We start from the raw sequence: 19,223 nt of genomic DNA, 5'->3' as shown, positions 1-19,223 counted from the left end.
CTCACAGTCCAGAGCAGGGGTTCTCAGCCCCAGCTGTTCATTAGATTTACCCTGGGCCAGTTTTAAAACTCTTGCTGCCTGAGCCATAGCTCAGCTATTCTTTAAAACCCCTCAGATGATTACAGTGTGCAGCCAAGATGAGAACATCTGATCTATGGGGAGCTGGTACACCCATAAAGGCACAGATCCCAGGGAAGACAATGTATACTCAGTTATGACAATTCACTGCCTTCCTTCCAGTAATTGCTTCCTGGCATTTTATGGGTCCTTGGCATATCGGTCTATTTGCATGGATATCATGAGAATTGAAGACTGTAAATGATACATGGCTTTTAGTGTTCATCCTTGAAATTAGTTGGAAATAGCTTTTTCATCCTTTTACTGCATGAGTCGTTAGGCAATATCGTATAGCAAGGAGCTCTAGACATGGGAATCTGGACAGGTTTAGCCCTGACTCGGTAAGAAACTGTGGTTTGGGACAAGTCACTTCTCCTCTGTGGGTCTCCGTTTCTTCTTCTATAAAATAAAAGGGTCAAATTAGATGCCGTCTTTTGGTCCCTCCAGCTCAAATTTCCTGTGATTCTCCATCATATAGCCTTAGAGTGTTAAAAAGAAGACAGTCCGAGATAGATAATGAATTTAAAATCTACCTCTTTCAGTGTTCTATTGCTACATGACAAATAACCTCAAAACTTAGTGACTTAAAACAATAGGTTTTTTTCCTGATTCTGTGGGTTGACTGGAGGTTCTTCTGCTTGTGACTGGGCTCCCAGGGGCAGCTGCAGGCACAGGGAGCTCAGCTGAAGCTGGAACATCCAAGAGGGCCTTACTCAGCTGGCGGTTGGTGCTGGCTGTGGGCTGGAGGGCCCTAGCTCTGCTCATGACCTCTCATTCTCCAAGAGTTCTTCTTCCTAACGTGTTCTTCTTCCTAATGTGGCAGAATTCTAAGAAGCTGAGAGTGGGAAGCAAAGCTTCCCGAGGTCTAGGCTCTGGAACTCCCACAATGTCTCTTTGGCTATATTCTATTAGTCCAAGCAAGTCACAGGATTATCCCTGATTCAAAACAACAACAAAGACAAGGCAGTGGAACTGCAGACTCCACCTCTTGATGAAAGAGGCAGCACTGACAGGTTACAAAGGGGTGTGGACGCGGGGAGGTTTGCTCCATGGGTGGCCATTATTAGCATGATCTTCTGTGTTATTTTTGCCTGGAGACGCCAGAGAATGTAGTGGGAAAGAGCACAGTTTTTGGATTTCATCTGGTTTCAAATCCTGCTGCCGCCATTTACTTGTGATATGGGGCAAGGGACTTAAATCGCTCTGTGCCTGTTGCCTCACTGGTAATTTGAGGAGGATAATAATAGTGCTCACCTCATGGGGTGACTGTGATAAATAAATGTGATCATGTCTGCGAAGCCTCAACAGAATGAATGTGTCCTAAAAGCTCTCTGCTCTTACTATTGGCCCTGATTCTCTGTGGACCTGAGGGAGCTGTTTCATCCCTCAAACATAGGCAGCAGCCGGTATCTCCTCCCCAACGTCACCACCCCTTAGACTGACTGCGGCCACTTGCTGCAAAGCTGAAGGCTTAAAATTCATTTGGTATTGGTTATCATTTAGCTCATTTACATATGCAGCATCTCTCCCACGAAAGGCCCACCTCCAGGCTTTGATTTTAAAAACAAGGAATGTGACTTAGGGCCTCAGTGGGTGGAGTGTGCTATTGGCCCTAATGGCTCTTACTGTTCCCTGGGAGCCCTGGGCTCCTGACTGCCTGGCTGACCGTGGTTCCAGGTGAGAGCCGCCCTCTGCCCCCTGGGAACCACCTGCACACGGCATGCCACCACTTGCTGGCCTCGGCTCCCACCGGGTGTCATCTAACTGAAGGCTGGCCGGGGGGGGGGGGGGCCTTAGGTCACAGGTGTGGTCTAACCTGTTGTTAAGTGCCTGAGGGGCACAGACTCCCTATGTCAACACTCACCTATGACCTACCTATGATTTGTTCTCCAGAATGTATGACCTAAGCTCCCTCCAAGGCAAGTCAACCATACTCAGCAGTATGGCTCTGGGCTTTGGAGTCAGACACACATGGGTTCACATCCCTATACTGGCACCTACAAGCATCACAACTTTGGACAAATGGGATAAACTTACTAGTCTCAGGTGTTTCCTCTGTAAAATGGGGACAATACTATCTACCTTACAAGATTGCTGTAAAGGTTAGAAATAGGCATATAAAGCACCCAGCACAGAGTCTGGACATTAGTGGGATTAAATTAAATAATTTGTACAAAGTGCTCAAGAGCTCAGGGTATGTAGTAAGTCCTCCAAAAGAAGAAAAAAAGTTACCTCTCTCAGTGTCAGGGTGAATCTAAGCCTGATGTTATTCATTCATTTATTCATTTATACAACAAACCACTGCTAATCCTGCAGAGAATGACTAAGGTATATTAACTTCCAAACTGGAAGCTCCCTGAAGGCAGGGACCCTGCCTTCCCTCCCCTCTGCCCGCCATTTAAATTATCTAGTACAGTGCCTGAAACACAGGAGGTGGAGAGTACGCATTTGTGGAGGGAAACATAACCTAATCTCTGCCATCACTAAGCCTGGATTTAAAGAGAAGATGAGGAATATGCACAAATAACTGTGATTCCACATAGACTGAGTCAAGCGATCAGAGAGGAACAAGGGTTATGGAAGAAACGACTAAGGCAGAGTCAAGGCTTCAAGGAGAGGTTCATTTAGAATCAGCTTCCAGAAAAGAGAAGGATGCCAAAGTGTAAGCTGGGAACAAAGCCTGAGAACAAAGAGGAGGACCAAGTGTAACCCGTGGCTGAAATTTGAGAACTGGAGTTGTGTGCATCTCTCCCTCTATGTCTGTATGTGTCTGTCATTCAAAAAGGCCTCAGAAACTCTCTCATTATGTGAGTGTGTAGGATTTTCCTATCTCTGGATGGTATTCCCAAATTAAATTATACATTCTCTTAAAGAAGCTCATTGAATTCTTGCTGGCTTAAAGATTAAAAAGGGGGGGGGGGAATAGTCTTAAAATTCCCAGAAATAAAGGGAATTGAGATTGAAATACTGTCAATGTGAGTCTCTAGCCATACCACCCTGAAAGCACCTGATCTCGTCTGAAATACTGTCAATGTGAAAAAAAAAGAGATATTCTTATAGAAACTCAGAAATTTTTTAAAATTAAAGTTGTCAGGATGTAGGTAAATCTTTGGCAAAAAGACTGGTAATTTCAGTTTAATAAAAACAGGTCTGTTTTTTCTTAGACTTAAGTAGAATGCAAACACTTTTATTATACTTGAATATCTCTTCCCTAAACTTACCCAGATTTACTGATAGAATAAGCTAGCATAGCTTCTACAAAATATATATTACAAAAAATATAAATTTTTGTTGAACCAAATCAAATCGTTATTCTCACAAACTTGACTTCAGCAGTAATTATGTGTTGCGGTACATCAGCTTGAAGATAATTTCCAACATCTTTAGGTAATTTATAACTTTGGACTGATGCTAAATTAAGTTAATTAATACATATTCATTAGATATCAAGATCATTTCTAAAAAGATAGAATACGAACCGAGCAAGATGGCAGAGGAGTAGGAGACCTGGATTTTGTCTGGTCCCAGGAATTCAGCTGGATAGGGATCAAACCATTCTGAACACCTACGAACTCAACAGGAGATCGAAGAAAAGAATAGCAACAACTCTCTGAAGAGAAAAGCGACCACTTTCTGGAAGGTAGGACGTGTGGAGAAGTGAATCCGAGGCGATATTCGGGAGGATAGACGGCAGGGGAAGGGGCCTCCGTCGGCCGCTTCTGGCAAGTGATAGAGCAGCGGAGCACAAAATCGGAACTTTCAGAAGTCGGCTCCACTGAGGGACGTCACTCCAGTGGCTAAGCAGGGGGTGGAAACCTCATGGGACAGTGTGGTCTCAGGACCCCCAGGGTCACAGAAAGACCAGGAGTGCCTGAGTGCAGCAGAGCTCCCAGGTATCAGAGCGGGGAAGCCGGCTGCAGAGATGGAGCTGAGGCGCGGGCTCTCAGCTCGGGGTTGCCATAAACCGTGATCTGCAACACAGTCGGGCCACTCCTCTTCCAGCAGGGCCACTGCTCAACAAGCAGCAAATCCGGGGAGACTCCCCTTTCTCCTCCTGGAGGAGCGGCGCAAGAGTGCACTGCAGGGATCTGCTGGGTTTGGAGACTCCACATAGGGCCAGAGGCCAAGATAGAAACCCTCAGTCACAGGCCAGGTGAGCACGGAGTGCGGTCGGAGACCGGGGAGACGGGAGTGATTGACTGCTTTTCTCTGGGGACGCACTAGGAGTGGGGCCCTGAATTCTTGGCTCCTCTGGGGGCAGAGATTGGGAGGCCGCCATTTCACTCTTGTCCTCCAAAGAAGTACGGAAAGCTTGCAGGGAACAGAAGCTCCCGAGAGCAAACCTGAGCAGATTACTTAGCCCGGACCGGCAAGGGCAGGGCAATTCTGCCTCTGGCAAACACATTTGGGAACTGCGGCAACAGCTCCCTCCCCTAGAAGATCAGCAAGAACAGCCAGCCAAGACCAAGTTTACCGATCAATGAGAACGGCAGAACTCCAGCACTAGGGGAATACTGCAAAGAGAATTCGTGGCTTTTTTCGAATGATTCTTTGGTCTTTCAAAATTAATTTTTAAAAATTTTTCTCCTTCCCTTTTCCAACAAACATCTTAGCAATTCCTTTTTTAAAAAATATTTTTTATTTTTCATTTTTAGAGTCATATTCTATCCCTTCACAATAGTTACCCTTATTTTTGGTATATATATATATATATATGTTATTCTCTCTTTAAAATTGTGAGATACAGTTTCTTAGAACAGATCAAAATATACCCTAAATCGCTGGGGTATGGCTTTATTCTAGTCTCCTGTCTGATCACATTCTCTCCCTTTTTATTTTTTAAATCCTCTTCTTTCTTTTTTCAACCAACTTCTTATCAATTCCTTTGATAAAATCTTTTATAATTTTCATCTTTACAGTCATATTCCATCCCTTCATCATATTAACCCTAATTTTTGTAATTTTTTTATATATATAAGTTTTTCTTTCTTTAAAATTTTGGGAGGCACTTTCTTCTAACAGACCAAAATATGCCCAAAATCTACTGTGTGGCACTGATCTGAAAACAAAGAGCCTTATCATATTTGCACCAGCCTTATCATATTTGATCATATTCTGGGTTTTTTTTTGTTCGTTTGTTTTCTTTTGTTTTTACCTTTTTCTTTGTCTTTTTTCCTTGTGTTTTTTTCTTTCTTTCGCTTTCTTTTCCCACAGTTTCAGGTCTTTTCTGATTTGTTTAGTGTATATTTTCTGGGGACATTGTTACCCTGTTAGCATTTTGTTCTCTCATTCATCTATTCTCCTCTAGACAAAATGACAAGACGGAAAAAATCATCTCAACAAAAAGAACAAGAGGCAGTACCGACTGCCAGGGACCTAATCAATATGGACATTAGTAAGATGTCGGAACTAGACTTCAGAATGGTGATATTAAAGATACTAGCTGGGCTTGAAAAAAGCATGGAAGCTATTAGAGAAACCCTTTCTGGAGAAATAAAAGGACTAAAATCTAACCAGGTTGAAATCAAAAAGGCAATAAAAAATGGAGGCTATAACTGCTAGGATAAATGAGGCATAAGAGAGAATTAGTGATATAGAAGACCAAATGATGGAAAATAAAGAAGCTGAGAAAAAGAGAGATAAACAACTACTGGATCACAAGGGCAGAATTTGAGAGATAAGCGATACCATAAGATGAAACAATATTAGAATAATTGGGATCCCAGAAGAAGAAAGAGAGAGGGGGGCAGAAGGTATATTGGAGCAAATTATAGCAGAGAACTTTCCTAATTCGGGGAAGGAAGCAGGCATCAAAATCCAGGAGGCACAGAGAACCCCTCTCAAAATCAATAAAAGTAGGTCAACACCCCGACATCTAATAGTAAAACTTATGAGTCTCAGAGACAAAGAGAAAATCCTGAAAGCAGCTCGGGAGAAAAGATACATAACCTACAGTGGTAGAAACATTAGATTGGCAACAGACCTATCCACAGAGACCTGGCAGGCCAGAAAAGACTGGCATGATATATTCAGAGCACTAAATGAGAAAAATATGCAGCCAAGAATACTATCTCCAGCTAGGCTGTCACTGAAAATAGAAGGAGAGATAAAAAGCTTCCAGGACAAACAAAAACTAAAGGAATTTGCAAACACGAAACCAGCCCTCCAAGAAATATTGAAAGGGGTCCTCTAAGCAAAGAGAGAGCCTAAAAGCAACACAGACCAGAAAAGAACACAGACAATATAGAGTAACAGTCACCTTACAGGCAATACAATGGCACTAAATTCATACCTTTCAATAGTTACCCTGAATGTAAATGGGCTAAATGCCCCAATCAAAAGACACAGGCTATCAGATTGGATAAAAAAACAGGACCCATCTATATGCTGTCTGCAAGAGACTCATTTTAGACCCAAAGACTCCCCCAGATTGAAAGTGAAGGGGTGGAAAACCATTTACCATGCTAATGGACACTAAAAGAAAGTTGGGGTGGCCATCCTTATATCAGACAAATTAGATTTTAAACCAAAGACTGTAATAAGAGATGAGGAAGGACACTATATCCTACTTAAAGGGTCTATCCAACAAGAAGATCTAACAATTGTAAATATCTATGCCCCTAACATGGGAGCAGCCAATTATATAAGGCAATTAATAACAAAAGCAAAGAAACACATTGACAACAATACGATAACAGTGGGGGACTTCACCCCAAAACTACTAGAACTCATACAGGAATTCAGTAAAGTGGCAGGATATAAAATCAATGCACAGAAATCAGTGGCATTCCTATACACCACCAAAAAGACAGAAGAAAGAGAAATTAAGAATTTGATCCCATTTACAATTGCACCCAAAACCATAAGATACATAGGAATCAATCTAACCAAAGAGGCAAAGAACCTGTACTCAGAAAACTATAAAATACTCATGAAAGAAATTGAGGAAGACACAAAGAAATGGAAAAATGTTCCATGCTCATGGATTGGAAGAAAGTAGATTGTGAAGATTTCTACGCTACCTAGAGCAATCTACACATTCAATGCAATCTCTATCAAAATACCATCCACTTTTTTCAAAGAAATGGAACAAATAATCCTAAAATTTGTATGGAACCAGAAAAGACCTCAAATAGCCAGAGGAATGTTGGAAAAAGAAAAGCAAAGCCGGCGGCATCACAATTCCGGACTTCAAGCTCTATTACAAAGCTGTCACCATCAAGACAGTATGGTACTGGCACAAAAACAGACACATAGATCAGTGGAACAGAATAGAGAGCCCAGAAATGGACCCTTAACTCTATCGTCAACTAATCTTCAACAAAACAGGAAAGAATGTCCAATGGAAAAAAGACAGTCTCTTCAACAAATGGTGTTGGGAAAAGTGGACAGCCACATGCAGAAGAATGAAACTGGACCATTTCCTTACACCACACACAAAAATAGACTCCAAATGGTTGAAAGACCTAAATGTGAGACAGGAGTCCATCAAAATCCTAAAGGAGAACACAGGCAGCAACCTCTTCGACCTCAGCCGCAGCAACTTCTTCCTAGAAACATCGTCAAAGACAAGGGAAGCGAGGGCAAAAATGAACTATTGGGACTTCATCAAGATAAAAAGCTTTTGCACAGCAAAAGAAACAGTCCACAAAACCAAAAGACAACTGACAGAATGGGAGAAGATATTCACAAATGACGTATCAGATAAAGGGCTAGTATCCAAAATCTATAAAGAACTTCTTAAACTCAACACCCAAAGAGCAAATGATCCAATCAAGAAATGGGCAGAAGACATGAACAGACATTTTTCCAAAGAAGACATCCAAACGGCCAACAGACACATGAAAAAGTGCTCAACATCACTCGGCATCAGGGAAATCCAAATCAAAACCTCAATGAGATATCACCTCACACCAGTCAGAATGGCTAAAATTAGTAAGTCAGGAAACGACAGATGTTGGTAGGGATGCAGAGAAAGGGGAACCCTCCTACACTCTTGGTGGGAATGCAAGCTGGTGCAGCCACTCTGGAAAACAGTATGGAGGTTCCTCAAACAGTTGAAAATAGAGCTACCATATGATCCAGCAATTGAACTACTGGGTATTTACCCCAAAGGTACAAATGGACGGATCCGAAGGGGTATGTGCACACCGATGTTTATAGCAGCAATGTCCACAGTAGCCAAACTATGGAAAGAGCCAAGATGTCCATTTACAGATGAATGGATAAAGAAGAGGTGGGGGTGCCTGGGTGGCTCAGTTGTTAAGCGTCTGCCTTCGGCTCAGTTCATGATCCCAGGGTCCTGGGATCGAGTCCCACATCGGGCTCCCTGCTCAGCGGGAAGCCTGCTTCTCCCTCTCCCACTCCCCCTGCTTGTGTTCCTGCTCTCACTGTCTCTCTCTGTCAAATAAATAAATAAAATCTTTAAAAAAAAAAAAAGAAGAGGTGGTATATATACACAATGGAATATTATGCAGCCATCAAAAGGAATGAGATCTTGCCATTTGCAACAACGTGGATGGAACTGGAGAGTGTTATGCAGAGCGAAATAAGTCAATCAGAGAAAGACATGTATCATATGACCTCACTGATATGAGGAATTCTTAATCTCAGGAAACAAACTGAGGGTTGCTGGAGTGGTGGGGGGGTGGGAGGGATGGGGTGGCTGGGTGATAGACATTGGGGAGGGTATGTGCTATGGTGAGCTCTGTGAATTGTGCAAGACTGTTGAATCATAGATCTGTACCTCTGAAACAAATAATGCAATATATGTTAAAAAAAGAAGAAGATAGCAGGAGGGGAAGAATGAAGGGGTGGAAATCAGAGGGGGAGATGAACCATGAGAGATGATGGACTCTGAAAAACAAAGTTAGGGTTCTAGAGGGGAGGGGGGATGGGAGGATGGGTTAGCCTGGTGATGGGTATCAGGGAGGGCACGTTCTGCATGGAGCACTGGGTCTTATACGGAAACAATGAATCATGGAACACTACATCAAAAACTAATGATGTAATGTATGGTGATTAACATAACATAATAATTTAAAAATTTGAAAAATGAATTAAAAATAAATTTAAATAAAAGATAGAATATCGAAACAGTATGACTAAGTATAATTTAATTCATATACTTTAGCTTCTTATTTTTATATGCTGCAGAGAGGCTATATATATTTGGGCTATTAATGAATATGTTCTCTTGCCACCGTGAGAAGTTGTACTATAAGGGATGTGTAATGAATAGTGAAAGTTGTAGAAAGCTCCTAAAAGGGGATTTAACTGTGGTCAGAGCTGGATACATTTGATGAGTTTATTTATGAGATTTTTATTGTCTTTGAGGTATTTTATGCCTCTTTGTAAATTGTAGGTGATTGATATGCAAACTCAGTCTTGTGTGGGAGAGATTAATTGACTTCTTTCCTCCCCATGGAAAAACAAGTTTTGATACTTATCTGCAAATTGGACTGGATCCTGTTACCTCGCCCAAACTCAATATTTCCCAGATTTTCAATGATTCCAGATTCCTTCAATATCTGGCTGCAATCTTCCAAACTAACTTTTCCAATCTATCTCCCTCCCATGTAATGGCATTACTGAGAACCATAACCTGACTGTCCAGATCCCTCTTGGGACTCTAGGTTGCCTTGCAGCTGGCTATTCTTCCCAGGATCTGAAAACCCCTGTAAAATGATATAAATCTCACAACGACTTGTATATAAATCTCTAAGGACTCACCATTGCAGCAGACCATGGGTGAGTCAGGACAAATCTGGACCTCTAAGGAAGTCTGACAAAATGCTTGGGTCATTCATGCATTTATATGAGAGCTAACCTAGACTGTGGACAACATCACCAAGAGCATCAACATCCTAGCTCAAGAGTTTTGAGACACTCAATGAGTGATCCTGCCTAACTGGATGATTCACCTCCACTGGCCTGTTGAAATCCACTGGATTGGTTACACTCAGTGTTCAACTCTTGATTCTTTACTTTAATACAAACCTAATTAATAGTTTCCTTTGGCACTTTAAACATCCTTCTTTTAAGATGCCTGATTTCCAGGACTCTGAAATAACCAACCTTTGCTACCGTCTCTTTGCGGATGGTTCAACTGGTTTTGCAGGAATAGAGGCAACTGAGAGTCCTAGAAAGACTACTTCTTAGACCCTGCTTTACTCCACTTGGAGGGTTCGTGATCACCCTTGAGTTGTTCACTGACAAGCAATATTCATTCATTTTGAACAAAAGGGCAGACTGATAGTATTGAACTTTACCTGAAAACAGAGATAGGTAAGAAATTTCCCCACACTTTTGTTCTCTGAAATCCCTTCACTCTTGTGTCCCAAGAAACAGCTACCTCAAAGCTTTTCCATATACTGAAGAGCAATCTCCATTCTTCTTCATGACCTTATGAGATGGTGGATGACCCTCTTGTTGACCTGACTCTATTGAAATTCCAGGCCCCCTTCCTTTCCTTGGAGAACTTTCTCATTCATGAACACTCTCCTTAATGCAGTAGCTTGAATAAAATCATCTTCTTATTTGACAATCCGTTTCATCTTTCACATTCTTCAGTTTAAAAAATAAAAATATGGGGAAAAATTAAAAATAAAAAAATAAAGATATGGGAGGCTTTTTCCCCTGCCTTTGGAAAGACTGTGTGAGAAGGTGATGTCTGAGACAGTGACAGCCATCTCCAACCATGTGGAATAAGCCTCAGGATAACTGTCCACATGCTGAGGGTGGCACAGGGAGATGTGGGAAGTACATAGGTCCTCAATGACATTGTTATGTTGCTGAAATGTTATGAGAGACTGAAAGTTAGTCTCCTTATTACCCTGACTTCTAGACTTCTTGCCATGGAGGATAATAGGTAAACCTTATGTTCTAAGTCACTTCCTGTTGGGTGTTCTACCCAAAGCACCCCCAATAGGATGTTGGTAGACTTTAAGTGTAAAGAAAACTTGTGTCTGGAAAGCTGGAAAGTTGTTCAAGAAGAAATGATTGCCTTTGGGTAGGCAGGTAGAGCTTTAGAGAGTCAGAGCATGCCCTGTGTCCTGATGTGGCACTGGAGTTGCAGAATCATTCCCGAGAGGCCAAGACTGTCACAAACCCCCAAAGGGGCTTTCAGGTCCGAGTGAAGACTAACTCAAAAGTACCCCATGTGGATAGGTGATTGAGGACCCAAAAGTCTGTTGGACATCTCAGCAGATACCAGCACAGGCCCATAGCCTCACAGATCCAATGCACTCTGTACCTCCACTTACCACTTAGAAGCATCTCCAGGGAAAAAAGTGGGCATGCTCAAACAGACTGAGATTAACTTTCTACCACCTGATAGAAGAATAGCACAAAATAGAAATCACATACAGTTAAAGAGAAGTTATTTTGTAGATTTTTGAACCCATTATAAATATATAGGTGGCTACCTTTCAGATAGATAGATGCACAAACAAAACACCACACGAACCCGAATCTTACAGTGATCAAGGCCAGGAGATGTAAGTGGTGCAGTAATTAGTGGGCAGAGTAAAAGTAGAATTGTCTGGGCTTGAGGCTCTGCTGACCACCCTCCAGCCCCCCACACTCCCATGCACTAGGGAGAGAAATTACTGCTGGAACCACATGCCCACTGCCGCTGCTACTGCTACTGTGTGCCTGGGTTGGCAGGGTCTTGCTGGCCACTGCTCTCATGGGCCCTAGGCCTGGTGATGAGTGGCCAGCCCTGGCCTTCATCCTTACTGATAACTTGACCTGTCATATCAGCGTTCTGGCTGGGAAACAGAAAAGTGAAACAAGGCTGTACTGGTGTAATGTTTTTCATGGAATGTGGGAATGGAGCAAGAATATGGGAAAGGTCTAGTCACTCATGGCTTATTTTTGCTGTAGATGACACCAAATTGCCTCAGAGTGAAGCCTTCTGATTTCTTCCTGTATCTTTGAACCCATCCATTTCCTTCGGCTGTGAAACAATTTTGGATAATATTCTAGAAGCTCGTGGTGTCATTTGCAATGTAATCCCCACCCTCCACCCCCATTCTCTTTTGTCTGAGAGAACTGGGTTAGGTGAGGGATGGGGACACAGCTTGTTGCAGGCCAAGTTTAAACACAAAATTTCTGGGCAACTGGGTGGCTCAATCATTAAGCGTCTGCCATCAGCTCGGGTCGTGATCCCCACATCCGGCTCCCCGCTCGGTGGGAAGCCTGCTTCTCCCTCTCCCACTCCCCCTGCTTGTGTTCCTGCTCTTGCTATCTTGCTCTCTCTCTGTCAAATAAGTAAATAAGTAAATAAATAAATAAATAAATCTTAAAAAAATATATTCAAAAAAATAAAAACACAAAATTTCTACCAGTGAGGTTCTGACCAGCTACCAGCTCTTCAAGCCGTGCTCCTGGTCTCAGTACCAGGGATTCTTCCTGAGGGCAGCCACACTCTGGTGGGTTGGTGTGATTGCCTCTGATTCCCATGGATCTTGCATATCTGATCTGAAGCCAGAGCAAGACCCATGTCATTCAGGACTCACCTCTTCCTCTCCCTTCGACAACCCCACACCATGCTCCATTTAAAAGAAAAGACATACCAGATAACCGGGATATAAAAAAGAGATCTTAGCTTATCAGAGAAGGTAACTGAGCCTTCTATCACTTAGAAAATGTCTACAGAAAGCCTGACAAGGAGAAAGAACAAAAGAAGGGCAGAGAAGATACCCTAATGGATACTGCTTTCTGCATGGTGGCGTGATGGAGAGAGAGAGGAGAGACATTTTCCTCCCTCAGCCTTATCCATGGATTTGGGGATTCAACAAAGGTACCTCATCAGACCACTTTGTAAACCAGTCAAAATAAACCAGTAAAATGTAAAATCCTTTTCTGACCCTTGAGGTCCCTTAGACATAGAATCTGTACCAAAATTCCCCACAACCCAGACAGACCTCCCATCATCTTTCCCAGGGTCCTCTACTCTTACTACCAAAGGATGTTTCAAAAAAGTTCATTCCTTTACCATCTCCAGACTCAGGAGGCGAGGGATTCAAAGCATAGGCTCTGACTCCACCTGAGCTAAATTGTTCTCCAGATTTCTCCTCTTCCCGTATCAGACAGGATCCATGAATGGCAATGAGCTAACTACCCGAATGAGCTGACATCACTTCCCAGAGCCTTTGCCTAGACCCTCACTTTAAAGCTCCCATCCCGGGGCGCCTGGGTGACTCAGTCGGTTAAGCCTCTACCTTTAGCTCAGGTCATGATCTCTGGGTCCTGGGATCAAGCCCTGCATCGGGCTTCCTGATCATCAGGGAGTCTGCTTCTCTCTCTCCCTCCCTCTGCCCCTCCCCATTGCTTATTTTTCTCTCTCTCTCTCAAATAAATAAATAAACTATTAAAAAAATTAAAGCTCCCATCCCATTGTTGCATGGGTGATGCCATATTGACACCCCACTACCTAGGATCTTCGTTTAATCACCTTGACTCTTTCCATTGACAAGACTTAAAAAGAATCCCCTCTCCTGACTATCTAAAGTTGGTTCTGACACATTTTTCCTCCAGGGATTAATGAGGGGGATTTTATTCTTGTAGGGAGGTCACCCACTACAAACATTGTTATGGTTTTACTCTTTTTTTTTAAGATTTTATTTATTTATTTGACAGAGAGAGAGAGAGACAGCGAGAGAGGGAATACAAGCAGGTAGAGTGGGAGAGGGAGAAGCAGGCTTCCCGCTGAGCAGGGAGCCCGATGTGGGGCTCCATCCCAGGACCCTGGGATCATGACCTGAGCGAAAGGCAGACGCTTAACAACTGAGCCACCCAGGCGCCCTGGCTTTACTCTTTTCTAAGATTTTATTTATTTATCAGAAAGAGAGAGCACAAGCAGGGGGAGTGGCAGGCAGAGGGAGAGAGAGAAGTAGGCTCCCCGCTGAGTAGGACTCAATCCCAGGACCCTGGGATCATGACCTGAGCCAAAGACAGATGCTTAACCAACTGAGCCACCCAGGGGTCCCTGGATCTTTTGGATCAAAAGCCTACTCTTATCTTAATTCTTTAATACCCAGATAGGGAAAATTATGCACCAGGATTCCTCTTATGAAAAACGTATTTTGGCCTGAAAGTTGTGGGAGATGGACTGAACAAGCTTTTATAAGTGTTTGAGGCTTGAAGTTGATCTTAATCCTTGGGCCCTAGTCCAGATCTGTTCCTGGGTCTGGGAAATGGATGAATTTTTTAGTAATAGAAGAATCTGATGTTCCAACAGATAATCCAGGAAATAAGGAAAGGTGCTTTGGGCTGGATACTGCATGAAGGACCAATTTGCAGAGAATAAGAATGTCTAAAAGTAGAGCTTCATGTGACTGCTGTAAAATCTCCTGACACTCTAAGAAATCTTTAGTCAAATCTACAATGCTCACTTGTGCTTTTATGTGAGTGAATTCTTTTGGACATTGACTTTCATGTCTGGTTGGGGTCATCCTTGGTGCAACACAAAGACGGCACTGGAAGAAGACAAAATCTACAGACAAATGAGCCATGAGAGAACCAGTCTTCAGGAAACAAGTACTGGGGGGAGACACAGGGCTTCCCCAGGCTGTGAAATTGGAGCTGTGAGGCTGGTTTAGCTGGATCTTGTGGGTCAAGGAGGCCCTGGTTGACTTCAGAGCTACAGTATGATAAATTAGCATTATAATCCTTCACTGGCTCCCCATTGTCTGAAGTCCATACACCTTGGTGGGAGGGGGGCTACTCCTCCAAATACCTTTCTATCTTTCTTCGGACATCTTTCCATTTTCCTCCTAAAATGGCAACAAATCTCTTCCACAGATTCTTTAGGTAAGGCTGGAATTTTCAAAACAACTGAATATTAGAGGGAGCGAACAGGGGGAGAAAAAGTGTAAGTCATCATTTAATAAATGATGCAATTCTCAGACTCCGGGGTTCTACGTCTTTGCATGGATGACATACAAAGCCTGATAAACTCTGGCCTCCTCACTCTCCATTGCCCTCTCTCCCAGCATTCCTCCTTGTCACTGTGCCCTGTAGCATCACCACCTGTAAGAAGCCTAAATGACCACTCTCTCACCCCACCACTTGGAACTCACCACTCTTCACTCCATGTTTCATTGGAGCATAGCATTCCAAAACACTTGTGTAAATATTTATTCACATGCCTTTCTATTCCAATAGATTGTGAGTTTCTAATCCCAGAATCTAACAAGCTCTTAGAAAGTAGTAGAATCTTAATAAATGTTTGTTGAATTGAAAGAATTCCAGAGCAAGATGTATAAGTGGAAAGGGAGCAGACAGACTAGGTTGCAATGCCGATTCTAACACTTACTACCTGAATAACTTTGGATGGGTTCCTTAATCTTTCAGAGTATCAACTGTCTCTTCCATTAGTAAGCTACCTTGTAGAAAGGAGTTTAAACTATATAAAGTATCTGGCCCGTAGCAGATGTATGATAAATGGATGATATTAATCAGTAGGCTGGTGGCTTTCAAGATTTTTCTTTTCTAGCAATGTAACCCTTTAAAAAATGAAGTACTGAGTGGACGCCTGGGTGGCTCAGTCAGTTAAGCATCTGCCTTTAGCTCAGGGCATGATCCCAGGGTCCTGGGATGGAGTCCCATGTTGTTGGGCTCCCTTCTCAGCTGGGAGCCTGCTTCTCCCTCTCTCTCCCTCTTGCCCCTCCTCCCTGCTCGTGCTCTCTCTCTCTTTCTCAAATAAATAAATTTTTAAAAAATTTAATGAAGAAGTTCACAGAACTGAATAAGAGCAGAGCTGCTCTAACTTAGGGGTACAGCCTCAGAGGCCCTCCTGCTTAGCCACTTCCCCATCTTGACACAACTCACTCTCCACCTTAGAAGAGCTTTTGAAAAAGGAGTAAAATGGACTGCCTTAGACCAGCATGGGAGACATACAACTGGGAGTACGTGAGCTGATTTGAAGTGGCATACAGACACAGCATTAAATAACCTGATACCTATAATAAGAAAGTTATTCCCTTTTCAATTCTTTTTTAATTTTTCTGATTCTTCAAGGGGGAAAAGTCTCAGTTTGGGGCTAATAGGTTTTTAATTTCTCTCTTATTCCTCCTCTGACCCCAGTATTCAAAGAGAGCAGCCTGGAAGACCTCTAGCTAAGGAGGGGCTGTGCTTTTCTCTCCTTAGGACACTAATGCTACTAATGAGACCCGCTTAGCTGCTTTTGTTTGAAGGCATTCTGTCTGAATGGCATCTCTTTGTCAACCACAGAGCTCGGCAAATTGTGATATTGTAAAAACAACATGGCCGCCCTATCTTCTGGGACCTCATCTGACCGTCGCTCATGGATCAGTGAAACAACTTAGCAGGTGAAAGGACATTAAAAGGCCGAGAATGAGTTCTAGGAAAGCCAGGCTACTCATAATATTAAGGACTAACATTTACTGACCACTTTCCATCTGCCAGGCGAAAGTGCTAAGTGCTGTATATACATTACCTCATTGAACGCTCAGAGGGACTTTTGGAAATAGATGCTGATATCATCCACATTTTACAGATGACAGAACTGAGGCTTGGAGGGTGATGGGACTCTTTGAGTAGGGGTAGGTGGGATCGACCCCAGTGAGTGCAACAGCAGAGCTGCTCCTCTGAACGCGCTCCCCGGGGCGTGGCGGGCGTGGCGCCACAGGCAAGTAAAAGGACTGGCGTGTTTGCACACACTGCCTGCCCCTGCCCGAGAACATCCAGCTTAACTGGGGACACGCTCACAAAGCCTTGTTTTTGTCAACTTTGTTGACTCATTAGAAGACTGAATAAGATAACATCCTGAGGTAGATCTAGCCATTCAACCTATCTGGGCAACAGGATCGGGTTTTTTCCCCTCTATGTTGAACCACATCACTTCAGACTGCAGTGTGGCATCCCCTTTATCAATTTAATCTTTCTGGATTTGGAGTCACTGAGGTTAGTCGGTCCCTAACAGGAGAGACTGAGTTTGGAGTTGTTTCTGCCTCTGGAATTACAACATGGCTCCTGAATTTGCAATTTTTCTTTGTTTTAGAGAACTGGACTCTTCCTTCCAAATCTGAACATCCAGATGCTAGAGAGCAATGTTTTCAAACTACTAAAAAAAAAAAAAAAAAAAAAAAAAATCTTTTCTTTAGACATCTGCCTTCAAGTCCCCATATGTGATTGGCCTTCAGACCCATCACTGCCCCCACCTGGGACTTTGTCCCTTTGAGGTTTGTTAGGCCCTCAGGATTCTTCTTGCCTGGGGATAATTTCTCCCTTTTACTGGGGGCCTTTATTTGCCTGGCTCTGATCTGTGCACTTTCCACACTTGACCTCGTGTACTTCCCGCAGCCGGCACAGGTCCCATGCTCTTCAACGGCCCTCTCATGGGGCCTTGCTAGACGGGCCTTCTCTTTCTAACTCCTCTGTTTTCCTCACCTCCTCACTTTTAGGGCATCACCATGCTGCCTACTTCATAAGGGAAACGGAAGCAGTCAGACAAGAACAGCTCTGCTCCATCCTCATCAACATAGCTACACCTGTATGCATGCTGATAGCCCTCCTTTAAACGCTGAGAAAGAGGCATCCCTCCTCCTGTTGAAACCCACCCCTTCCCATCCCAAGGGTTCTGTGCTATTCATTCCACCTCTCCTGCGCCTTCCTGACAGCCTCTGTTAGAATCTCTCCCATCCTTAAATGCATACATCCTCTCTTAAAATTCCAATTCCTTCTCACTTCCATTTCCCTTGTCTACTCTGCTGAGCCAGACTTCTCAGATGATTTCCATTTGTTCTTTTTATTTTCACCCCTACCTGCCATTCCTTGTGGTCTTCAGTGCCCACTACTCCATCAAAACTCATTTGGCAAAGGTCACATGTGATCTAATTGCCAAGTCTGTTGATAAGATTTTTGAAATGTTCTCCTTGGGCATCTTTAGGACACTTGGGACTGTCAGTCATTTCTTCCTAATTACCTCTTGACTGACTTGACTTTGGAGACCATACTCTCTTTTTTCCCTCTTTTTATTCCTCTGATCTTGTTCTCTCAAGCTCCTTCATAGGACCCTTTTCCTCTGCCCTTCGGGGTGAGTCCCTGACAGCCCCCTCCAGCCCTGTCTCCCACCATGCCCTCCCCTTTACTTCACCCTGTAATGACGCTCAGTTGTGTGTGGCTATCTGTATACAACATGCATCTTCATGCCTCCTCCTTTGCTCATGTGCTTCCCCTCCAGGGATGCCCTCCCCACTTATCTGGCCGGTTAACTCTTACTCATCCTTTGAAGGTCAGCCTCGGCTTTATCTCTGCTTTGAAAACTACCCTGGCCCCTTCCCCTTTTCTCCTGGGTCCTCCCAGTAGAACAATAGCACCATTTGCTTATATCCGTTGTCTCCCTGCATTATTTTGGCTTTTGCTTTTTGTTTTTGGCTTCTCAAACACTCTCACTGGCGAGCTACTGGATTCATCTCAGCAAGGCCTGAACGATACCCAGCAACCATCATGTACAGCACAGGGAAGAGCAGTGCCGTGGGCTTCATATCAAAGAACTGAATCAGGAAGCTCAGTGGGAGTCACTGAGGTCCAATGAGGAGGCCCTCGCTCAGAATCTGAAGTCTTGGTGCATGCAGCTAGGCATGCTGGTTTCTCCCTGCTGGCTTTGCTTCTGTTCCCAAGCTGCTCAGTGTCACTGGAAAAAGTCATGCCTCTGCTATGATTAGCACGATGACAAATCCCTGTTATCTAATCTCAGTTGGGCCCTCAGTGCTGCTCAGAAAGCCGCACTGATCCTGGTGGATCCCCACCATTCCCCACAGCACAATTTCCAACTTTTTCCACTTTTCTGTAGTGCCCAGCCCACTCTAGCTCTAGCCCCCTCGCCCACATGTTTCTTTGCTTAGAAGACTTGGGTTGTTGACTACCTTCCCCTCCTGTTAGAAGCTGCTTCATTTCTTCCCAGCTTTTCCTCTCTCCTTCTTGCCCCCTCTAGGGGCTCATTCTCAGTCCTGATGAGGTCCTCCCTCAACCCCTAGTCCTAGAGATGCTACTCCCTGTCTCATTTCCTTGTTTGTGCATCTTCTCCTTCTTCAGAATCCCCAGGCCCATTGTCTCAGCTGATAAACAGGTGTTCC

This window comes from Zalophus californianus, chromosome 11 (genome assembly GCF_009762305.2).
Source record: "Zalophus californianus isolate mZalCal1 chromosome 11, mZalCal1.pri.v2, whole genome shotgun sequence".
NCBI lineage: Eukaryota > Metazoa > Chordata > Mammalia > Carnivora > Otariidae > Zalophus > Zalophus californianus.
Note: the sequence above shows the minus strand (reverse complement) of the source record.